Below are 24,233 nucleotides of genomic sequence, written 5' to 3' on the forward strand. Positions count from 1 at the left end.
AGATAAAGAAATGTCTGATTATAGCATAAGATATAAAATTTAAGACTCACTGGTGTACCAATGCCGTAGAAATATGTCCAAAAATGTTAGATTATTGTCCCCAAAGCCTCAAAATGTTGGCACCTAAGACAGGTTATGCGGACCCATTGCCGTATATATTTTTTCACATATTATACAGTGCGGTGGAATAAGTTTTGCCCCCCCTCTTAACTTGTTTATTTTAAGAATATAAGCAAAACGCTCGGACAGGTCGATTTTTAAACTAATCGTAGTATATTATAGCATCAACGTTTCGAACTTTACGCGATCCTTCTTCAGGTGACAGCCATAACTTTGATTTTTTTAAACGGTAAAGTACATCACATGACACCCCATTTAAAAGCTCTTAAAATACTGAGTTCAAAAATGTATAATAATTTAATCCTTTTTGAGATCGTAGGCCCAAAATTTCGGTCGAACTCTTTTTAAACGCATTAATTTTTTTCGAATTCTGAGAAAACTAATAAGTATTTTTGAAAAATTTAAACGCAGAATGAAAGATTAGATTATTACCGAGGGCTGACAGTCCCTTAGAATAAACAAAAAGTTTCTTTTAAATGATATATTTGAAATTAAAAATCACACTAAATTTTCTCTTTTTTCCACCACTGTGACTTATTAAAATAAACATTATAGGAGTTCTCAGGGACTTTCAACCATCGATAATACTGTAATATTTCATTCTCCCTTTAAATTTTTCAAAAATATTTATTAGTTTTTTCAGGATTCGAAAAAAATTATTGCATTTAGAAATAATTCGACCAAAATTTTGCGCCTACGCTCTCAAACAGGATTAAAGTATTATACATTTTTGAACTCAGTATTTTAAGAGCTTTTAAACGAGGTATCACATGATGTACTTTCCCATTTAAAAAAATCAAAGTTATGGCTGTCACCTGAAGAGGGATCGCGTAAAGTTCGAAACGTTGATGCTATAATATACTATGGTTAGTTTAAAAATCGACCTGTCCGAGCGTTTTGCTTATATTCTTAAAATAAACAAGTTAACAGGGGGGGGGCAACAGTTATTCCACCGCACTGTAGATAATATGCTATATTGCAGCACTGGTGGCAACGCTTATAGGTAGCTGCTAGAAGGAGAAGCGTTTGTAGCCACAGAAAAGGCCAGAAAAAAAAAGAAGCGAATCGAGATACATGTGTGCAAGTTTCGGGGCCGGCCTTTGCGTAGTGTCACGTTTTGAGGAGTACCACACAAAAGAAAACTTTTAATGTTAATTTACATTACATTATTTTTTTAAGTTAGTTACATTTCTTCAAGTTGGTTTTGCTCTCTGAAGAGTACTTTTGAAAAAACGTTTAAGTTGGTTAAAAAAAAGCTCATTAAGGAACACGTTTTGGTCTTTTATTTGTTTATTTATATGCGACGTATATATAAGGCAATGGGATTCTAAGCATGAAAAAACCTTTGGGATTGAGGGACCAACATGCAAATTAAGGCCTGGCATAGAAAGGGTTAAAATCAGCGTTTTCGTACACCTGTTGTATAAAGCACGGCTGGTAAATTTTCTGCGGATCGCCTGCGATTACTGACACTTCCAGATAAGCAACGCGCTTGCTCAAAGTCTTGTAGAAGCAGTAAGGCCCAGATAGTTGGTCTCACCATTCCTTGCAGGGTTGGCCGTTTTCTCTACAAAAAGTACGGCTCAAGAAAATAGGTTGATGTAGTTTCCCCTTTGGGGTTTTTTTTATCCTATACAGAAACTGTTCGCCTGGAAGTGTCAGCATTCGCAGGCGATCCGCAAAAAATTGACCTGCCGTGCTTCACACGGCAGTTGTACGATAACGCTGATTTCAACTTACATCCAATTGACAAACACCACACTTTTCACGTCATATGTGACATTTCTTTTATTGCACCAAAACATGCAGTAGCTCCTAAGCAACCTATTCCTCGGATAAAAAATAAACCCGCGCCTGAGGTTTATGGAAGTCAGGGAGCTGTTCAACTAATTCATTTTAAAAGGACAAAACCTCAAGGTTTATCAGAAATCAAGAAAACAGATCCGAAGGAAATGTTCACACCAACTGAAATTGTTACTTCATCTGTGCCTGATCTTCTGTGGCTCTAAGGGAAAAGCAGAGACATTCCCGGCCTCTTAGGACGGAATGAACTCATGGAAGCTGTCACAATACACATAACATTCCTATGAACTAACATTTATTATTTGTACAGAAAACTAGGAGAAATTTATCAAATGACAGCATTCTAATAAAAAATAAAGTTTTGGAATGTAAAAAGTGGGTTTTGCCGAGACCGTGAAAAATTGGCAATTTTCAACTTGTACTTTAGACCGAACGGTTCGTCTGAAAAAAAGTAAATAGTGATGTTTGTAGATAATTTTAAGTACTTTAATTTCTGTTAACAGACCATTTACTAAAAGTTAATAGTTTTCGAGATTTGAGCAAAAAAGCGGAAAAAATCTGAAATTTTTCGCTTTTTTCGCGATTTTTTCAATGTTCCGGCAAGAAATTTTTTCCGCAAACCTCATATTCGGATTCAGAAGCCCAAAATCCATATACAATGAAAGAAATCAGAACTACCTGAAAACTTTCCTAGTCAACACACAATTTTATTGAATCAATAGTACATAATCAATAGCCTATAACTCGATTAAAAATTATTATTATGAAATTCAAAAAATTACCAAACCAAGTTTCAAACCCTTTCTTCAAGGTCCTGAAGATATTTTTGGCATTATTTTATTGCAATGTTGCTATTTTTAATTATTAACAATTAGCGCTACAGTTCAACTGTATCGTCGCCCCCGTTAGCGAAACTATTTCGACTATATTTTTTTGCACAAACTTACTCAAAAAGAGGTCCTTATAACAAATCCACAGGGTGCAGGGCGGTGCCGTGGTCGAAAAATTGTTGAAACCGTTTTTTTTAAACGAATGCACAAAAATAATTTTTTCATAGCGAAAGATTTTTTTTAGATAACCTGGATTATTCTGAGCAAAAAAGGTCGCTTGGGATTTTTCTCTAAAGTTGATTGTTGTCGAGTTATAATATGGCAATTTTCGCATTTTTCAAATTTTAAATCGCGTATACCTCGATAACAGTCAATTTTAGAGAAAAACCACAAGAGACCTTTTTTGCTTAGGATGTCCCAAATTATCTAAAAAGAAAAATTTTCGAAGCAAAAAAATAATGTTTGTGAACTTATTAAAAAAATTTTTAAATAATTTTTCGATCACGGCACCGCCCGGCATTCTGTGGATATGTTATAAGAACCTATTTTTGAATAAGTTTGTGCAAAAAATCGAATAGGAATAATTTCACTAACAGGGACGATACATCCTGGAATATAGCGCTAATTGTTAATAATTAAAAATAACAGCAGCTTTGTAATAAAATAATGCCAAAATTTTCTTCAGGAGCTTAAAGAAGGGGTTTGAAACTTGGTTTGATCATTTTTTGAATTTCATAATAATAATTTTTAATCGAGGTAATAAGCCTTAAAAAGAGCCGTTTTCGCATTTTTCAAATTTTTAATCGCATATAACTCGACAACAATCAATTTTAGAAAAAAATTAGGAGAGACCTTTTTTGCTCAGAATGGCCCAGATTATCTAAAAAAAAAGTTTTTTTGAAATGAAAAAAATATTTTTGTGAATTTGGTTAAAAGAAATTGTTTAAACAATTTTTCGACCACGGCACCGCCTGGCACCCTGTGGATATGTTATAAGAACATTTTTTTGAGTAAGTTTGTGCAAAAAAATCGAATCGGAATAATTTCGCTAGCGGGGGCAACGATACTGCCCGGTCTAGATGCAAATGATTGAGCTAGTTTTATTTATAACAAAAATTTACATTTAATTGTACTTAACCCGGCATCCGACAGGTGAATTTTTTTGCCACTAATGGAGAGGTGGTGTGTGATAAACTCCAGTAACTAAAAGAGTTAAAAAAACTCAAAATATAACTTGACGTTTAGTTTTCTGTGATATCCGGAAGGTCAACATCTTGAAGCTGGTCTGGATAGTCACTATTTACACTAACATTGTCTATTTCTTCACTTACTTTCGAATCGTTCTCGTCAATACCTTCGTCACTGTCTCCTTCATCCTATAAGGTCTGAAGGTATGCTTGTTCTCGTTAGTAATTCATTTTAGCGTAGACTAATAAAAAAGTATGTTAAAGTCTGTAATAGGTATTATTCACTTACCTATACTTACTTGTTTAAGAAGTAGAACAAAATAAAGACAATTCTGTAAAAAGTACAAAATCCGACTCGTGGGATGTGACCACTTTCAATCTAAATGTACCTGCTGAAACTAAACAGACGACTAAAAACTATGTATGTGTCATCGCATAGATGAATATAAAATAGACAGCTATTTAGCTGTTGTGGCCACTACATGCAAAATTTCCTTATGTTTTAGGCGCTTCAGTATTGTTGGGGTGTACTACACCCCACCTGTCGGATGTCGGGTTAAAGGCATTCTCATTATTTTTGCCATTTCAACAAATTTTGTTGTATATTAAATACTACTATTCACGATGTTGTTCTGAAGCTATTTTCTTGTGGCATTTTTACAATTTTAACTATTTAGAATGGGAAATAAGCCACAATATTATTAAAAAATGATTTTTATTAACGTTTCGACGCCCAAATCGGGTGCCGTTGTCAAAATACAAAATACTATTAATATAAACAAAAATGTTGTTGCTTAGTAAAAAAAATCTTCTAATAATTTATTTTATTTGACTCATTTATATCGGCAATTCAGATATATATGATACATTTTAAAGTAGAAGACTTTAAAATGATATTGCCAATATTTATGAGTTGCGTTCCTGGGACGACTTTACTGAAAGATAGTTCATTCGATTACATGAAATCAACCCGAACCCAAGAATATCCGTCACAAAAAAATCATAGCATGTGATCTGTCTTTAAAAAGACAACCACATGCAACGGTGACATTAAAATTCTCGCGTTAGAGATCTCATAGTAAATCACGAGGGAAAACCAGGAAAAACCTCGTGATACTATCCCGACATCGTAAGTATTTGGTCTTATATTTAAGTTACTCTCAAAATTAATACCAAATTCTGACTTTACTATAATTTTGTTTAAATTATAAATAATATCAATAATACATGGGTATATATAAGTAATACTAAAATATAAAATATTTTTATATTTAGAACTTTATTCAAATTTAAAAATGATCTAACATACTATCAAAGAAAATTAATTACACCTCATTACAGTAAGTCACCACATTTTTATGGAGTACCGAAAATTCATAAAGCGAACATACCACTTAGACCCATTTGTAGTACCATCAGTTCTCCTTGTAGTGAACTATCAAAATTTTTATTAAACATTATAAAACCATTTGCTAATAATGATGACACATTTATAAAAAATACAAAACATTTTGTAAACAAATTATCAACTATTGAGTTTAATCCAAATAATATTTTAGTAAGTTTTGACATAAACAATTTATTTACAAATGTGCCATTAGATAAAACTTTAAACATAATCAAAACGAAATTAGAGAATGATGATACATTGACAACTAGGACAAAACTAAATGTATCAGCTATAATGGAGTTATTGACATTATGTACTAATAATACCTATTTTCAACTAAATAATGAATTTTATAAACAAAATTTTGGTCTAGCAATGGGCTCCTCTTTATCTCCATTATTGGCTAATATATTTATGGAGGATTTCGAAACTAATATCATTTCTAAACAAAATTTAAAACCCACTGTATGGTGGAGATATGTAGATGATGTTTTTTCAATATGGCCTCATAGATCAGAATTGTTGGATACATTCCTGAATATTATAAACGATCAAGAAGAGACAATAAAATTTACAATGGAAAAGGAATATAATAACACCCTGCATTTCCTCGATGTTTTAGTCTTAAAGAAGGATACTGGATATGAGACTCAAGTGTATAGAAAACCAACACATACCAACAGATATCTCAATTACAAATCAAATCACAACATCAACGTTAAAAAGGGAATCATAAAATCCTTATATGATAGAGCCAAAATTACTTGTTCTAACGAAAATTCCTTTTTAGAAGAAAAACAATTCTTAACATCTGTTTTATTAAAAAATGATTATCCTTTATCGTTTATAAATAAGGAATTGTCAAGATTGGATCGAATGGAACAGAACAACATAGAACGGGATCCTACAACATTCACAAGAAATAATACGAGGAAAATATCAATACCATACATAAAAGACTATCCGAGAAACTTAAAACAATAGGAAATAAATTCAACATTTCAACATCATTCAAAACAACCAACACATTGAGATCTATTCTATCTAAAACTAAACCTAACAATGAACAAGAAAGGACAAAGAATTGTATTTATAAAATACCTTGTGAATGCGAACAGTTTTATATAGGTGAAACATCAAGACCATTAAACGTTAGAATAAGTGAACATTAATCTTATATTAAAAATAGAGAATTTGATAGATCTCAAATATGTCAACACGCATGGGATAATGAACATAGAGTTCAGTGGAGAGATTCAAGTATAGTCCTGAAAGAAACAGATAGTAAAAAGAGAAAAATCAAAGAAGCGGCTCTAATTATGCTAAACGAAACCAATTGTGTCGCAAATTCCTCGGTGGAATGCAGTAGGATGTGGATACCCATACTGAAAGAGGAAGTCAATAGAAAGAAAATACCACAATTAGTAAGTCAATAGTCAAGTTAGTACATATTTTATATTTTAGTATTACTTATATATACCCATGTATTATTGATATTATTTATAATTTAAACAAAATTATAGTAAAGTCAGAATTTGGTATTAATTTTGAGAGTAAATTAAATATAAGACCAAATACTTACGATGTCGGGATAGTATCACGAGGTTTTTCCTGGTTTTCCCTCGTGATTTACTATGAGATCTCTAACGCGAGAATTTTAATGTCACCGTTGCATGTGGTTGTCTTTTTAAAGACAGATCACATGCTATGATTTTTTTGTGACGGAGATTCTTGGGTTGGGGTTGATTTCATGTAATCGAATGAACTATCTTTCAGTAAAGTCGTCCCAGGAACGCAACTCATAAATATTGGCAATATCATTTTAAAGTCTTCTACTTTAAAATGTATCATATATATCTGAATTGCCGATATAAATGAGTCAAATTAAATAAATTATTAGAAGATTTTTTTTACTAAGCAACAACATTTTTGTTTATATTAATAGTATTTTGTATTTTGACAACGGCACCCGATTTGGGCGTCGAAACGTTAATAAAAATCATTTTTTAATAATATTGTGGCTTATTTCCCATTCTAAATAGTTAAAACTACTATTCACTACAAATCAATTTATTTATTAAAAATAATTAAAACAAAAATTACGTCTCTTGCTAAAAATATCCACAGACTTTTCCGATGTGTGCAGATGAATACAGGGTGTCCCGGAAAATAGGGCGTTCCTTCAAGGTACGGGCTAAGTGCACCATTTCGAGCAAAAGAGTCTGATAAACATTTTTTGTAAAGTCAACCGTTTTCAAAAAAATAATATATTAATTTTAATGCATTTGACTAATGTCCACAGAAATAAAAATACAGCCGGCAACGCTGCGTTCCTTCTTCTGTGTAAAAAGAATTTTACTGGAACTCAACTATGTATCATGAATCATCGACCATTAGGCATAATATTATGTATTGATAAAATATTGATAACAGTGATAGAAAAAGAGCATAATATTTGTGTTTATTAAATATCTAATAAATAAGGTTTATATAGTGTCTTAACTTACATGAAATTTTTTTTATTACAATCAGAATCAAGCTACGCCTTCAAGAAGTATCTATCGGTAGAAAATGTTACAAAAAATTTGAGTATTACATTTTTCTCCATTCAATTTTCAATCTTCTGGGAAGTTCGAGTGGTTTAATCAGATAATTACTAATAATCCCAGCCCATACATTAATACTTTTGGCATTATAAAAGTAAAACACACACACACACCACACACCATTTCTCGTAAAACAAGCTTTATCTGCACACGATGCCTTACACATTTTGTTTTGAAACCATCTACAAATCCTTAAACTTCGAGGTAAATCGCCTTGGTGTACCTAAATCTTGCACTAATTATACACAATAGGTACGTAATTAACATGATACTTGCGATCGAAATCATGACAATACCACAACAATACGATGAATTCTCGGGTACCAGGTAATTATGATATGACTGTTTGTGTTTATAATTTTAAATATATTCACTATGTCAAAATAAATAAAACTGCTGGGTTGCCAAATGTAAATTTTAGTAAAAGACATTATTTTATTTTTTTAAGGCAACAGATGACTTTAGAAAAAAAATTTATAAGAAAGTTTTCTTTTAAATGGTGCATTCTACCCACACCTTTAAGGAACGCACTATTTTCCGGGACACCCTGTATAGGTATTGATTGAAGTGTAGAAGTAATCACTAAATTACTAAAATAAGGGAACTTTCACCGGTGCGAAAACTTGGAGCCAATTACTCCAAATGACAAGTAAAATACCCTATAGTGTTCTACCCCGTACGTATATGCAATACGTCAAGCTCCCATTCTGCACGCACGAAGCACGAGCTGTTCTAGTGTAGTCAAATTTCTCAATTTACATTTTTCACACATGTGCGGTGAATAGCTGAAGTGACGTTTCAGCGTTTAAGAGATCGTCGACAAAGAGTCGTATAATCCCCTAATGGAGTCTGTACGTAATAAAAGATGAATTGGCGTTCATTTTAAGGAACGTTAAATAACCCTTGAGGATTAATAACAAGATAGATGGTGTATTACTGTGTATAAAAATGTAACAAACCTACAATGTAGTCAGAATATTAGAGTTACGCTTCTACAGATAAATAAGTTTATTGCTAGTTTCTATTGCTATCTTTATGACACTATTCTAAAATGCAAATTTTAAATAAGTAAAAGAGAGGAAACGAGAATATTGTATGTTAGTTTTATTGATTCTAGAATTAACCAATTAAAGTCAAACATCTGAATATGCGGGTGATAAAAATATCACAAAATGTTGGCAATTTCCAAGACTGATTTAAGGTAATAAAAACTCTGAAGCAATAAATATGTCAAACAAATAACAATTATATACTATGTAAATATTATTTGTACATACGATGATCTCTTTATTAATATGTGAGACAGCAAGAAAGAGATACTGGATAGATAATAGATATGTAGGTTCAATTAGGTTAGAACAGGCTAGTTTCCCCCCCCCCCCGAATATTGCGTATATACATATATAGGGTGAGGCAGATAACTGGCCTATTAGAAATATCTCGAGAACTAAAGGTAACAGAATCATGAAAATTGGAGAATAAAGGGGTTTTTGATGACTGATCTATTAAATGAAAATATTTTCATCTCTTTGCAACTTCCGGTTATTGCTTATAACTTGTTTTTTTTAATGGGACACCCTGTATATTTTTACATTTTTGGATTCTCCTTAATATCTTCTTTCTTAAAATATGAGATTTTTTAATACTATACAGGGTATTTTAAAAGATTATACGTTTTTTTATTAATTTCGTAGCAATATTCACACCCTGTAGAATTGTAATAGTTTGACGTTAAAAACTCTGCTTACGTTCAAGTGACTTCTAATATAGTCTATTATTGTTAAGAATTATTAGTATAGCTTATTTTGAAATTTTAGTATACAGGGTTGGTCGAAAGTCGGAATGAATATTTTCTGAGTTTTCTTAAATAGAACACCCTGTATTTTAGTATTGTAATGAAATGGTATTTCATAGTACTTTTTTATTTTATAAGTATTCCCTATACCTAACTGCTTTAATTTGTGAGTTATTCGTGATTAAAGCTAAACATTAATTAATGAAAGAAGTGAAAGAAGTATATTAAAGTGTGTAAATGTATTTTAATTTCCTTAGCTAAGCGCTTTCGACATAAAAGTCATCTTCAGAGCTAATGCTACAATAAAAAGTTAAACAATAAGTAAAAGGATGTTCTAAGTACAAAGTTTTTTAACTTATGTCAATATATAAAAAGTACCGGCTACTTAGGATTGTATTTTCTTGCATCGCATTAAGAAATTTGTAATTCAGGTCCACTGTACAACTCCGGCTGATGAAAGCTAGTTTTAATTTTTAGTTTTTCTATGGTAAAACAATAAAAACAACCACTGGGACGATACATACATATAAAAATTTTTTCCATGGTAAAGGTTTTACCCAACCATTTTGAAGTGATATGAGCTGGCTACTGACTGACAGTGGTTGATTGTAAGTTGGATTTTAAATGTTTCATCTGTCCGGTGTTGACATCTGACAGCTGACATTACAAATGAATGAAATTTTTAAATAATTAGTTTTAAAAAGAATAATTGAAAAAATTGATGAACAAAAATTGTACCTTAGATGTCTGTACAATACAATAATAATAATTTAATTGTCTAAAATTATCTACCAAACTGAGGGCCTGGTGGCTCAAGACATAATATATACAATGTGTCATGACAAAGGGAAGAAGATATTTTGTTTATAATAAAAAAGAAGATATGAATAAAATTCAATTTTTTAATTCTGAATGATATTGTTTATTCAAAATTTTCTTTCATCCCTAATATGGAGTATTTAGACATTAATTGTTCCTTGTTAACAACTTTTGTAGTTGAGCATAAAAGTTTTCGAGATGAAATTGCCCTGTTGTATGAATATTATAATAGTATAATATTTTGCATATTATGTAGAATTATGCAGGTTATGGTAAAATTAATGACCAAGATCATTTGAATGATGAAATAAGTGTACTTAGTCTATAACATACTACTCCTAAAGTTGGTTTTTATGAGAAGGTAGATTTCGATGGAAATTAAGTTTTTTCACAAAATATACTTTTAATAAACACATTTTGTTGTTAAGTGAAATGTGGTAATAATTGTCAATGCTTCAATGTACATACAGACTAAGCCACCAGTCTCATGATTTCCTGAGTTTAATAAATAACTTATCTATGTTGTTAAAAGTTACAAAAATTTTTTTTGTGACAGAAATTGTATGAGGCCACTACTCCACTGTTTCCCACAGATATTTAAATAAAGGTTTATAATTGCAATTCAAATTAATCTGAGTGTTAACACAAAAATCAGGATTAGATTTCATTTCTTTGGAGATCTCAAGGTCTTCTAACAGATTCATTAGTCTATAGTTTTTAGATGGGATGTTATGTAAAATTTGGCTATCTTTGGTAGGAGATAAGGAATGATTGGTAGTTTTAATGTGATAGCCAAAATTTGACTTTTCTGGAGTTCTTACATGTTCCTTGATTCTCTGGGAAAGGGTCCTCCTCGTTCTACCTATGACAATTTAAGACCAAAAATACCATCAAATCATTATTCAGTAAAACCAAAGATAAAATCGATAAATTAAACAGAAGTGGCATTTACAAACTATCCTGTTGGTAGGGGAGCAAAGTATGCTAAATGTGCAGTCACTCGAGCGCTATGGGGACCTATTCGGTTGTGAAGAGTGGGTTCTAAATTCAAACAAAGTTAAGTAAAATTTTCCATTTTAGTGGGCGCTTGCCATTTTTTAATTTAATTTTCCATTTCCAACAATAGTTTTTTCCGATTATAACGCCATCTATCCATAATTCGAAATAATGTTTCGAATAAAAGTTACTTATTTTTAGGGAAGGACTCCAAATCTACAATAAAAAATGAGGGCTCCTATTTAAGATTTTAAAGTAACCCCCCACCCCACCTCCATGGGGGGTCGTCTTTGGTTCCTTTCGATATATTTTTCAAAAATATTAAATAAGTGTATTTTACAGTTTTTCGATCTGATGTTCATTTCGCGAAATATCGCGGGATTCGTATTTAAAATGTTAAATTTAACCCCCACCCCTCTCCGTGGGAAGTCGTGTTTAGTATCATTCGATAGATTTTTAAAAAATATTGAGCACATACTTTTTAGTTTTTCGATCTGTCATTCATTTCGCGAAATATTCGCTATTTTCTTGTGAAACTTTGGGGCTCATCCATTTCCTTACGCCCGGTTCAAATCGTCAGATTTTTGAAATATACACTCCTTTCCATGTACTTAACTTACCTTATCTTAATATGACAATTTCGAGTTTTTTTAAGGATAGAGTTTTTTTTTCGAGCCCCCCTTAACGAACTCCCCTGTGTTAAGAGCTAATATATGGTAGAGGTACATCTGCAGGGTACGAGGTCTCTCCCCATATGATAATCTGACGCGCTCGAGTAACTGCAAAAATCCCCGCTTGGGCTCCCCTACCATGTGGTGAATGTAGTACTACCTACGTAGGCAGAACGATGAGGACCCTTTCTCAGAGCATCAAGGAACATGTAAGAACTCCAGAAAAGTAAAATTTTGGCTATCACGTTAAAACTACCAATCATTCCTTCTCTCCTACCAAAGATAGCCAAATTTTACATAACATCCCATCTAAAAACTATAGACTAATGAATCTGTTAGAAGACCTTGAGATCTCCAAAGGAATGAAATCTAATCCTGATTTTTGTGTTAACACTCAGATTAATTTGAATTGCAATTATAAACCTTTATTTAAATATCTGTGGGAAACAGTGGAGTAGTGGCCTCATACAATTTCTGTCACAAAAAAACTTTTTGTAACTTTTAAAAACATAGATAAGTTATTTATTAAACTTAAACTCAGGAAATCATGAGACTGGTGGCTTAGTCTGTATGTACATTGAAGCATTGACAGTTATTACCACATTTCACTTAACAACAAAATGTGTTTATTAAAAGTATATTTTGTGAAAAAACTTAATTTCCATCGAAATCTACCTTCTCATAAAAACCAACTTTAGGAGTAGTATGTTATAGACTAAATATACTTATTTCATCATTCAAATGATCTTGGTCATTAATTTTACCAAAACCTGCATAATTCTACATAATATGCAAAATATTATACTATTATAATATTCATACAACAGGGCAATTTCATCTCGAAAACTTTTATGCTCAACTACAAAAGTTGTTAACAAGAAACAATTAATGTCTAAATACTCCATATTAGGGATGAAAGAAAATTTTGAATAAACAATATCATTCAGAATTAACAAATTGAATTTTATTCATATTATTATTTTCTTTTTTATTATAAACAAAATATCTTCTTCCCTTTGTCATGAGACATTGTATATATTATGTCTTGAGCCACCAGGCCCTCAGTTTGGTAGATAATTTTAGACAATTAAATTATTATTATTGTATTGTACAGACATCTAAGGTACAATTTTTGTTCATCAGTTTTTTTCAATTATTCTTTTTAAAACTAATTATTTAAAAATTTCATTCATTTGTAATGTCAGCTGTCAGATGTCAACACCGGACAGATGAAACATTTAAAATCCAACTTACAATCAACCACTGTCAGTCAGTAGCCAGCTCATATCACTTCAAAATGGTTGGGTAAAACCTTTACCATGGAAAAAAATTTTATATGTATGTATCGTCCCAGTGGTTGTTTTTATTGTTTTACCATAGAAAAACTAAAAATTAAAACTAGCTTTCATCAGCCGGAGTTGTACAGTGGACCTGAATTACAAGTTTCTTAATGCGATGCAAGAAAATACAATCCTAAGTAGCCGGTACTTTTTATATATTGACGTAAGTTAAAAAACTTTGTACTTAGAACATCCTTTTACTTATTGTTTTAACTTTTTATTGTAGCATTAGCTCTGAAAATGACTTTTATGTCGAAAGCGCTTAGCTAAGGAAATTAAAATACATTTACACACTTTAATATACTTCTTTCACTTCTTTCATTCATTTCAAGTGTGTACAAAACCTATCAGTCTTTCAACTTTCTAAACATTAATTGCAACAAAAAATACGTAAAATTTTATTAGGTTGGCCGTGAAAATATTCAATTACAAATAATTTTTCAGAAATAAATACATATTAATCCAAACTGATCCTTAAAATTACCAATAATGGTTTAGCTATCAAAATACCTACGTAATTCAAATTGTTGGTGCGACTAACAATTAGGCATAAATTAAAGCAGTTAGGTATAGGGAATGCTTAAGAAATAAAAAAGGACCATAAAATATCATTTCATTACAATACTAAAATACAGGGTGTTCCATTTAAGAAAACTCAGAAAATACTCATTCCGGGTTTCGACCAACACTGTATACTAAAATTAAAAATTTAGCTATACTAATGATTCTTAACAATAGTAGACTATATTAAAAATCATTTGAACGTAAGTAGAGTTTTAGTTGTCAAACTACTACAATTCTACAGGGTGTGGACATTGCTACGAAATTAATAAAAAAAACGTAATTATCTTTTAAAATACCCTGTATAACATTACAAAAAAACGAAGTTATAATCAACTTCCGGTATAACCGGAAGTTGCAAAGAGATGAAAATATTTTCATTTAATAGATCATCCTTCAAAACCCCTTTATTCCAATTTTCATGATTCTGTTGCTTTTAGTTCTCGAGATATTTCTAATAGGCCAGTTATCTGCCTCACCCTGTATACAGAGACCATATGAGAAAGAGAGACTGGATAGATACCTATACGTTCAACCTAGAACAGGCTACTTTTTTCCTTTGAATTGAATAAAAAATCCCAAAATAGGTCGATTTATATTTTTAAATTATGATTTTTTGGTATATATATCATACTAGTGATGTCATCTATATAGGAGTGATGACGTAATCGATGGCTATTTTAAAAGAAAATAGAGGTCGTGTGCTATGGGGGCTTCCAGAGATGGTAGAATTTTATACATTTAAGTACTTTTTTAAAAATGTGCATACTTATATTTAAACTATAATAGGTTTAAAAATGAATAACCATTTTCAATTTCGTTGCAAAACGAAAATACAGCCGAACCATATTCCAGTCCAATCAGAGAGTGCTGCAAGCACCTCTACCGGTTTCGAAACTTATTAGTCTCTCATCAGGAGGCACATATGCTGCTCTCCCTGATCCAACCAAAACAAACCCCAGCGTGCAGTCCCGAATTGCAACGAACGAAATGGCATAGATGCCCTAGCGGCAACTGCTAGCAAAAGACTAAGTTTTCACTCTAATGGCATACAACATATCCCACCAGAATGAAAACAATGGGAACCTTCTCTGGTTACACCTCCGAGGCTTCTACAATTTGCAAGCCATACGGATGCTGAGACTAAGGAAGATGAGGGAATTCTACAATTTACAATTCACGTCACATCTGCTCAGCGCGGTAAAGTTCCAACGAGACTGGTTCCCTTCATACTCCACACAGAGTAAATGTAAATCAAAAATGAATAACCATTTTCAATTTCATTGCAAAACGAAAATACAGCCGAACCATATTCCAGTCCAATCAGAGAGTGCTGCAAGCACCTCTACCGGTTTCGAAACTTATTAGTCTCTCATCAGGAGGCACATATGCTGCTCTCCCTGATCCAACCAAAACAAACCCCAGCGTGCAGTCCCGAATTGCAACGAACGAAATGGCATAGATGCCCTAGCGGCAACTGCTAGCAAAAGACTAAGTTTTCACTCTAATGGCATACAACATATCTCACCAGAATGAAAACAATGGGAACCTTCTCTGGTTACACCTCCGAGGCTTCTACAATTTGCAAGCCATACGGATGCTGAGACTAAGGAAGATGAGGAAATTCTACAATTTACAATTCACGTCACATCTGCTCAGCGCGGTAAAGTTCCAACGAGACTGGTTCCCTTCATACTCCACACAGAGTAAATGTAAATCAAAAATGAATAACCATTTTCAATTTCGTTGCAAAACGAAAATACAGCCGAACCATATTCCAGTCCAATCAGAGAGTGCTGCAAGCACCTCTACCGGTTTCGAAACTTATTAGTCTCTCATGAGGAGGCACATATGCTGCTCTCCCTGATCCAACCAAAACAAACCCCAGCGTGCAGTCCCGAATTGCAACGAACGAAATGGCATAGATGCCCTAGCGGCAACTGCTAGCAAAAGACTAAGTTTTCACTCTAATGGCATACAACATATCCCACCAGCATGAAAACAATGGGAACCTTCTCTGGTTACACCTCCGAGGCTTCTACAATTTGCAAGCCATACGGAATAACCATTTTCAATTTCGTTGCAAAACGAAAATACTCAATACGAAAATTTTCTCGTTTGAACTTTACCGCGCTGAGCAGATGTGACGTGAATTGTAAATTGTAGAATTCCCTCATCTTCCTTAGTCTCAGCATCCGTATGGCTTGCAAATTGTAGAAGCCTCGGAGGTGTAACCAGAGAAGGTTCCCATTGTTTTCATTCTGGTGGGATATGTTGTATGCCATTAGAGTGAAAACTTATTCTTTTGCTAGCAGTTGCCGCTAGGGCATCTATGCCATTTCGTTCGTTGCAATTCGGGACTGCACGCTGGGGTTTGTTTTGGTTGGATCAGGGAGAGCAGCATATGTGCCTCCTGATGAGAGACTAATAAGTTTCGAAACCGGTAGAGGTGCTTGCAGCACTCTCTGATTGGACTGGAATATGGTTCGGCTGTATTTTCGTTTTGCAACGAAATTGAAAATGGTTATTCATTTTTGATTTACATTTACTCTGTGTGGAGTATGAAGGGAACCAGTCTCGTTGGAACTTTACCGCGCTGAGCAGATGTGACGTGAATTGTAAATTGTAGAATTCCCTCATCTTCCTTAGTCTCAGCATCCGTATGGCTTGCAAATTGTAGAAGCCTCGGAGGTGTAACCAGAGAAGGTTCCCATTGTTTTCATTCTGGTGGGATATGTTGTATGCCATTAGAGTGAAAACTTAGTCTTTTGCTAGCAGTTGCCGCTAGGGCATCTATGCCATTTCTTTCGTTGCAATTCGGGACTGCACGCTGGGGTTTGTTTTGGTTGGATCAGGGAGAGCAGCATATGTGCCTCCTGATGAGAGACTAATAAGTTTCGAAACCGGTAGAGGTGCTTGCAGCACTCTCTGATTGGACTGGAATATGGTTCGGCTGTATTTTCGTTTTGCAACGAAATTGAAAATGGTTATTCATTTTTGATTTACATTTACTCTGTGTGGAGTATGAAGGGAACCAGTCTCGTTGGAACTTTACCGCGCTGAGCAGATGTGACGTGAATTGTAAATTGTAGAATTCCCTCATCTTCCTTAGTCTCAGCATCCGTATGGCTTGCAAATTGTAGAAGCCTCGGAGGTGTAACCAGAGAAGGTTCCCATTGTTTTCATTCTGGTGGGATATGTTGTATGCCATTAGAGTGAAAACTTAGTCTTTTTTTTATAATAGGTTTCTTGAATGTATCGTCTTCTATATACAATATACAATTCAACGCTATATCAAACATGGCGTGTGCTAAGCTGAGGATGTTTTCTGTTGAATTATTTGTGATAAAGAAATATGGTTAGCCTTAAAGAAACATTTTAATGGTTAAGAAATTTTATTGCCGAAAACTGTGAATAAGTTAATAGGTATCTATTAAATATCTTAAGATGTAAAGTAATAATACTTTCCCGTAATAAAATTTATTAATGACTCGGTATGTTGTTTTAGATTATGTAAATAAATAAATTACATTTTCTACTTCAATGTTTAACATTGGTTTTATTTTCCCGCTTGTTTTAGATAAACAAAGTTTATTGTGTGACGATATTATACAGATACATAATTAATGTTTCATTTACAAAAAGAAAAAATAAACAAAGATGGGTATGTTAAATAAAGCCATTTTTTATCCAAATATGATTGATTATTATTTGCTCAAATGCCAAGGAACGTTTTTGAATTGTATGTAGACTGTTTTACTGATACCTACCGTTCTTATACCAAAAATTTAATAGTTTTTATGTGGAGCCGTGCATATTTGTTTTTTTTTATTTCCTAAATTTGTCAAAATAAATATATCTTTATAAAAAAAATTATTAAAATAAGTATAAAAATAAATTAATAAAGTGCTATTAACAATATGAAGGAACAATTGAGGAAGTTGGATTTGCCTCTCCATCCTTTTATTGTTATATTGAAGCCAGTATGGTTTAAGAGTAAAAAAATATTTGTATGTAATAATAACGTTTTATATCCTGTTTTTATAACTAAAGAATGATTTTACCTTAACACAATGATTTATTTCACCGTATCTTTGTAATATCACTTTATTGTAAAGAAATGTAACTTAATTCTAAATATACGATTATATCTGCGAAACAAGTTTCTTAACATTAAATACATTAATTAATAATAGTAAGATAACAATATTCCTTACTAAGAAATATTATTGCTCAGAAATAATAGTTTTGTAATGTCAAGAAACTATATTCTTATGACTCTTAATTAACATCAATTTACCATGAAGTGTAATTTCTTTCTAAAAAATGGGTTTTAAGTTTTCAAGAAAGTGATAGTTCAGTAAGGTTTAAGATATATTTCTTTGGGTATATTCAAATTTATTTGAAATGTTTTAGAAAATTATATCTTACATACAAAGATATATTTCTTAGACAATATGCCAAGTCAATCTTTCTTAAATATAAATAAAGTTTCTTTATGTCAAAAATTTTTTTCTCTCGGTGCAGCTAATTTAAAGGTTGTTCAATTCTCTATACAGTAATATAAATATTAACATAAAATTGTGTAAACATTAACATAAAATATGTTCAAAAAATTTGTTGAATTAAATTAATTTACACAAAGGAAAAAATATATATATAATTTATTTATTTAAAAATAAATTTTATTGCTGTTAGTACAGAGAAAGAAATGATTATTTTGAGAAACCAACATTCCTTTTGGCTCAAATTCAATGTTCAAACTGATACCCACCTGCCTCTTGTCAGTTTAAACATTTATTTTATGCGAGAAGCAATGACTATTTGTTAAATAAGCATGATTTTTTCTGATTCCTGAGAGCAGTTAAATTTATTTTGAATTAAAAAAAATACATACATTCTTCATTCTGTGTCAATTAATTTAATTTAAAAACGCTTTTGTTGGACAACATGTATAAATAATTATGTTAATGTTTAAATTACTAAATAGACAATTGAATAACTTTTCAAATGAGCGAGCACACGACCCCTATTCTCATTTAAAATAAGTCATCGATTACGTCATCACCCCGAAATGGATAATGTCAGTAGTATGATATTATAAGCCGAAGAATCCAAATTTAAAAATAAAAATCAAGTTACTTTGTTTGGCTTTCTTTCACTGTATATTATGACTATGACATACAAGATAAGAAGCAATTAAAATGAAATGGAATATTATAGAACAAAAACAATGGATTATACAAAGCGAATAAATCTTTGAATAAAAAAAAACAAGTTTATCAACAAGATCGCTTTTAGAAGTTGCGAATAAATGAACTGCAGGATATGGTTGGCTATCATAAATATTTATATATCTATTTTGACAACGACGTCCGAAGTGCTGATATGTTTTTGTCTCTATTGAGTGGTCTCAAGTTTCATAAAGGTTACTTCCAAGATACGTTATTCTTGTTACTCTTTCCAGATCTGTTCCGTCTATATTGACTTTCACCATTCTGTTTTAGTGCTTGCTGATGACCATCGTTTTTGTCTTCTTTTTATTCAATTTCATCCCAAATTCGCCACAGGCTCTCGTTACTCGGCGTTGCAGTGCTTCAGCATTATCTGCCAGAATGACCGTGTCATCATATATAATCTCGTTAATTAACCTCGTTTAGGCTTTGTAGCCTCTTCAACGGACGGATACCCCCTTTTTTTGCGGGGGTAATTTAGAAATTTTTGCATCTTGGGTGCGGTTTTAAAGATTGATATATTGGTTTGTTGTCCAGACGAGTGGACAGGGTTTAGTTGTTCAGCGAGAGGTGTACGACATGCTATTTGGGTTTTGTTTTGTTTAGAATTTTTTTTATTTTTTTTTGTTTTATTTTTGTGCTGCTATTAAGGAATGAACAGAATGCTGCGATTTAATCGGTGCGTCGACGTCACGATTTATCTCGCAATATAAGCGACAGCGTTTTTTCATGTCATGCACCCATTGCTGCGATAGTCGCTCTAAGGACGACCTGTTTTGTCTAAATGATCACATTGAACCGACGACTACAGCCGATCTGGAAGGGGTTCTTCAGAATCGGAGGAAGATTTTTGATCTTGCTAGTTGTTTTAGCATAATAAATAATATTAAAATAATTCGAGTGAATAAAAACTTTAAATTAAAATACTTGGTAAAATACGAGATTCTTTTATATCTTGGCATATTTCATCTCATAATTTATCCTTTTTTCTGATGTTTTTCTAATTCTGGTGTGGCAAATCATAAAGAATTGGATAATTTTTAAAAAATTCTATTATTTCTCTGTTGGAACCATTGTAAATTCGCAATGACAACGACAGAAAATGCAGCCGGCTGCGTTAACAAAATATAATGCAGTACTAACGTTATCGCTGCGAGATATCGTCGCACCGACGTGTTGGTTCTCGTTAATCACCGTGGCCGTTCGTCTCCCGAAAATTTCGCCTTGCGATGTTATCATCGACGCAATGATTAATCGCAGCAATCTGTTCATTCCTTTAACTGATTCAATAAAATTGTGTTTTGACTAGGAAAGTTTTGGGGTAGTTCTGATTTCTTTCATTATATATGGATTTTGGGCTGCTGAATCCGAATCTGAGGTTTGCGGACAAAATTTAGTGACGGAACATTGAAAAAATCACGAGAAAAGCGAAAAAGTCCTGCTTTTTCCCGATTTTTTCCTTAAATCTCGAAAAATATTAACCTTTAGTAAATAATGTGTCAACAAAAATTAAAGTACTTAAAATATCACCATTTACTTTTTTTTAGACGAACCGTTCGGTCTAAAGTGCAAGTTGAAAATTGCCAATTTTGAATGGTCTCTGCAAAATCTACTTTATTTTTTATTAGAATGCTGTCAGTTGATAAATTTTTCCTAGTTTCTTATAAATACATAATACATTTCTCCTACTTATAAATAAATAAGAATTATTTCCAAAAATTCTTCTTTTTTTAATGACAGTAAGATTAATTAAGCTGTTAAGAGGGTGAGGTCGTAAAAATTACAATGATGTAAAAATGATTAACGCTTACTTGAAGAAAGTTGAGGAGGATAGGGAGCAAGTTCAAAGACGTTCTACTGCACCACCTTTTAATTTCAAAACTAAATGTTTTATGTGCGGTCTCGTCATAACACTTGAGTTTATAGAACAGCAAAATAAAATGACAACCAACCGCAATATGGTGTAACAGGTTCGAGTTTTAAAATTTAAAGAAACTGTTATAAAACGAGCAAAAGAACGCGATGATCAAGCCATAATCAAACGCATTTTGCCTGTCTCAGACTTAGTAGCCTCTGATTGCCGGTATCATAGTTTATACATGAGAAAACTGTACAATCGCCCAATCACTCAAAAAAAGATTAAAAAGTCGGGTCAATTTGCCGATGATGTTGAAAGAGCAATGCAAGATGTTTACAATTATTTAGAGAATAGGGACGGGGAGTGCCAATTTTGGCTCGATGAGTTGATCGACCAAATCAAGGATAAATATCGTCCTGACAAAAAGGCAGTCAAAGCTCATCTACTCAAAAAATACGGAAGCGATATAATTATTACCATGTCCCGAAACAAGAAGTCGGTCGTTTGTTTCAAAGACACAGGTTACAAAATCTTGAACGACGCTTGGTAACAACAAGCGTTAAAAAATGAAAGACTACGGATTGTTCAGACGGCTGCTGCCATTATTGTTGAGGATGTCCGGAGCCTGGTTTACGAGACACAGGAATACCACCCACCGGATAAGTTTTTAGAAGGAAATGAAGAACTAATTCCTGAAACACTCACACTACGTACATTTATGGAAAAAGTTGTACTTCATAAAAAACGTGGGGAGGATGAAAACTGGAAGAAGAAAAGCAACGCGCTTGCTCACAGTCTTGTAGCGGCGGTAAGGCCCAGATTATTCGTCTCACCAGTCCTTGTAGGGTTGGACGTGTTGGTCTAAAAAAAGTACGGTTCAAGAAAATTGGTTGATGTAGTTTCCTCTGTGGTATTATAATATCACCCTGTACAAAAGATGTGTTATTCAAAGAAAAACATATATCATTCATCGTTCGCCCTTGACCAAGGCCGAGCGTGAGGTTGCGGGAGTTCATCATGTATATAAGTGAACGCCCGATGATACGGATCGATCGTTATCGTTATAATTATTTATAGTAATTAGTAATTGAGCAATGTGACGGTAGGTCATTACTGTGATATGTAAACCCATTGTTATGGTTAATCGTAGACGGAGTTAAAAGTAAATAATATAATGTATTTGAACTAAGAAGAGAGTTTTAATTAATTACGACCTAGAAGGCAGTAACATCACAGAATTTATTACATGGCGCTCCTGTAAATTAATTGGGAGAATCTTCTGAAAATGGGCGACAAAAATTGGAAACGGAGACGGCGAAGATGGACCAGGACGAAGATGCAGAGAACCCAGGGAACAAAGACAAAGTGATAAAATGTAAGTAAGAATGTCTATCTTTATTAAAAATGCTTCCCTCGTTTTTATATTATTATTGAACATTGAATATTTATCTTTGCTGATTTTTGAATAATTTATGAAGTATCGATTTTTTTATCTATGAATTTTGAAGCATGAAGTGATTTTTGAATTGAATATTTTTATCAAAGTTTATTATATATGCTATTACTGAATTTTTATTGAATTTATTTGAAAAATCTATCCGATTTCGATTTTTAGTACGGTTATTTTTGAATATTTTATGGAATATCGAATTTTTTTTCAAAAATTTCTATCGAATTTTGAGATATAAACTTATTTTGAATATTTTTATCTAACTTGTGCATATGCTATTTTTGAATTTTTATCGAATTTTTGTCGAATATGTATACTATTCTTGAATTTTTATTAGCCAGTTATCTTATTACATATTGATATTTATTGAGTATATTTAGTACATTTTCATCGATTTTGTGTTAAATTTTGTATGATATGAACCTGAATTAATAATTTTTGTGGGATAAATGATATATAAATGATTTTTTTTAATGAATAATGATTAGTGATGACATACGTTGATATAAGAGCTTTAAGACAAACATTGCTATAAGCAAGAGATTTATTTTTAACGAACCGACCTGATGCGTCGAGATAAGGAATTTGGAGAAGAACTATATAGATAAAAAGAAGAACTAACAATATTATAAGTTGAATATTATGAGAAAATTTGAGACAATAAGAAACCCACTGCTCTTGTCAAATTGGGAAGGTACTAAGTGATTTATAGAAGCTTGAAAGCTTATTAGAGACCCACTCTGTGTTTTGAGAGTACCTATTTTATTCATGATTATTCGTGAATAAACAACGGCCTCAAAGCAAGGGATTGAGGTTGTGATATTTTTAGAAGAATTTGAGCCGCATAAAATACCTATTTCGTGTTTTGAGTTAACTATACCTCCTTAATGGTGCGTACAGATCAGGGCGAAAATTCGGGTTAATATTGGCGGAGAACTAAGACATCCGAGTGAAACCTCTTTTATTAAGGTAAAACGAAGGTATCGGAGCTAGTATATGAAGTGATGATTATGATGATATATGAAATGATATATGAGATAAATGATATATGATTGTTATATGAAATATATATATGAAGATGAATTATGTACACTGTAGAAGTGTTATTATGTGGAGAAAAATGAAGAAATATAGTTATAGTACCAGACAAGAAGAAGAAGAGAAAAAAAGAGAATTTTTAATAAAATATGTGGGAAAAATGAAAGAAGAAACATAAAAAATTCCAAAATAAACAAGCAAAATTAAGAAGATACTAAGCAAATACAAATACAATCATTGAATTTTTGTCTAAGAATTAAAGTTGAAATTTTTTTCTCTAAAGTAACGTAAACTATAAATAACTTATTTTTAAATGTATATAATGAATTCAGGTTAAATTTTCGTGGAAAATGGAAGTGTTTGAATTAAGGATAGACAATATTTTACAATAGTGTTAGTAGATAGTAAGCAAAGGGACACAAAAAGTGAAGTTCTTAGAGAGATTAAATCTTTATTATAGGTACAAGAGAGTTATTAGAAGTTTTTTAGAGACACATATTAAAAGTTTTAGAGAGATTACATTTTTATTATAGGT

Source organism: Diabrotica virgifera, chromosome 5 (assembly GCF_917563875.1).
Source record: "Diabrotica virgifera virgifera chromosome 5, PGI_DIABVI_V3a".
NCBI lineage: Eukaryota > Metazoa > Arthropoda > Insecta > Coleoptera > Chrysomelidae > Diabrotica > Diabrotica virgifera.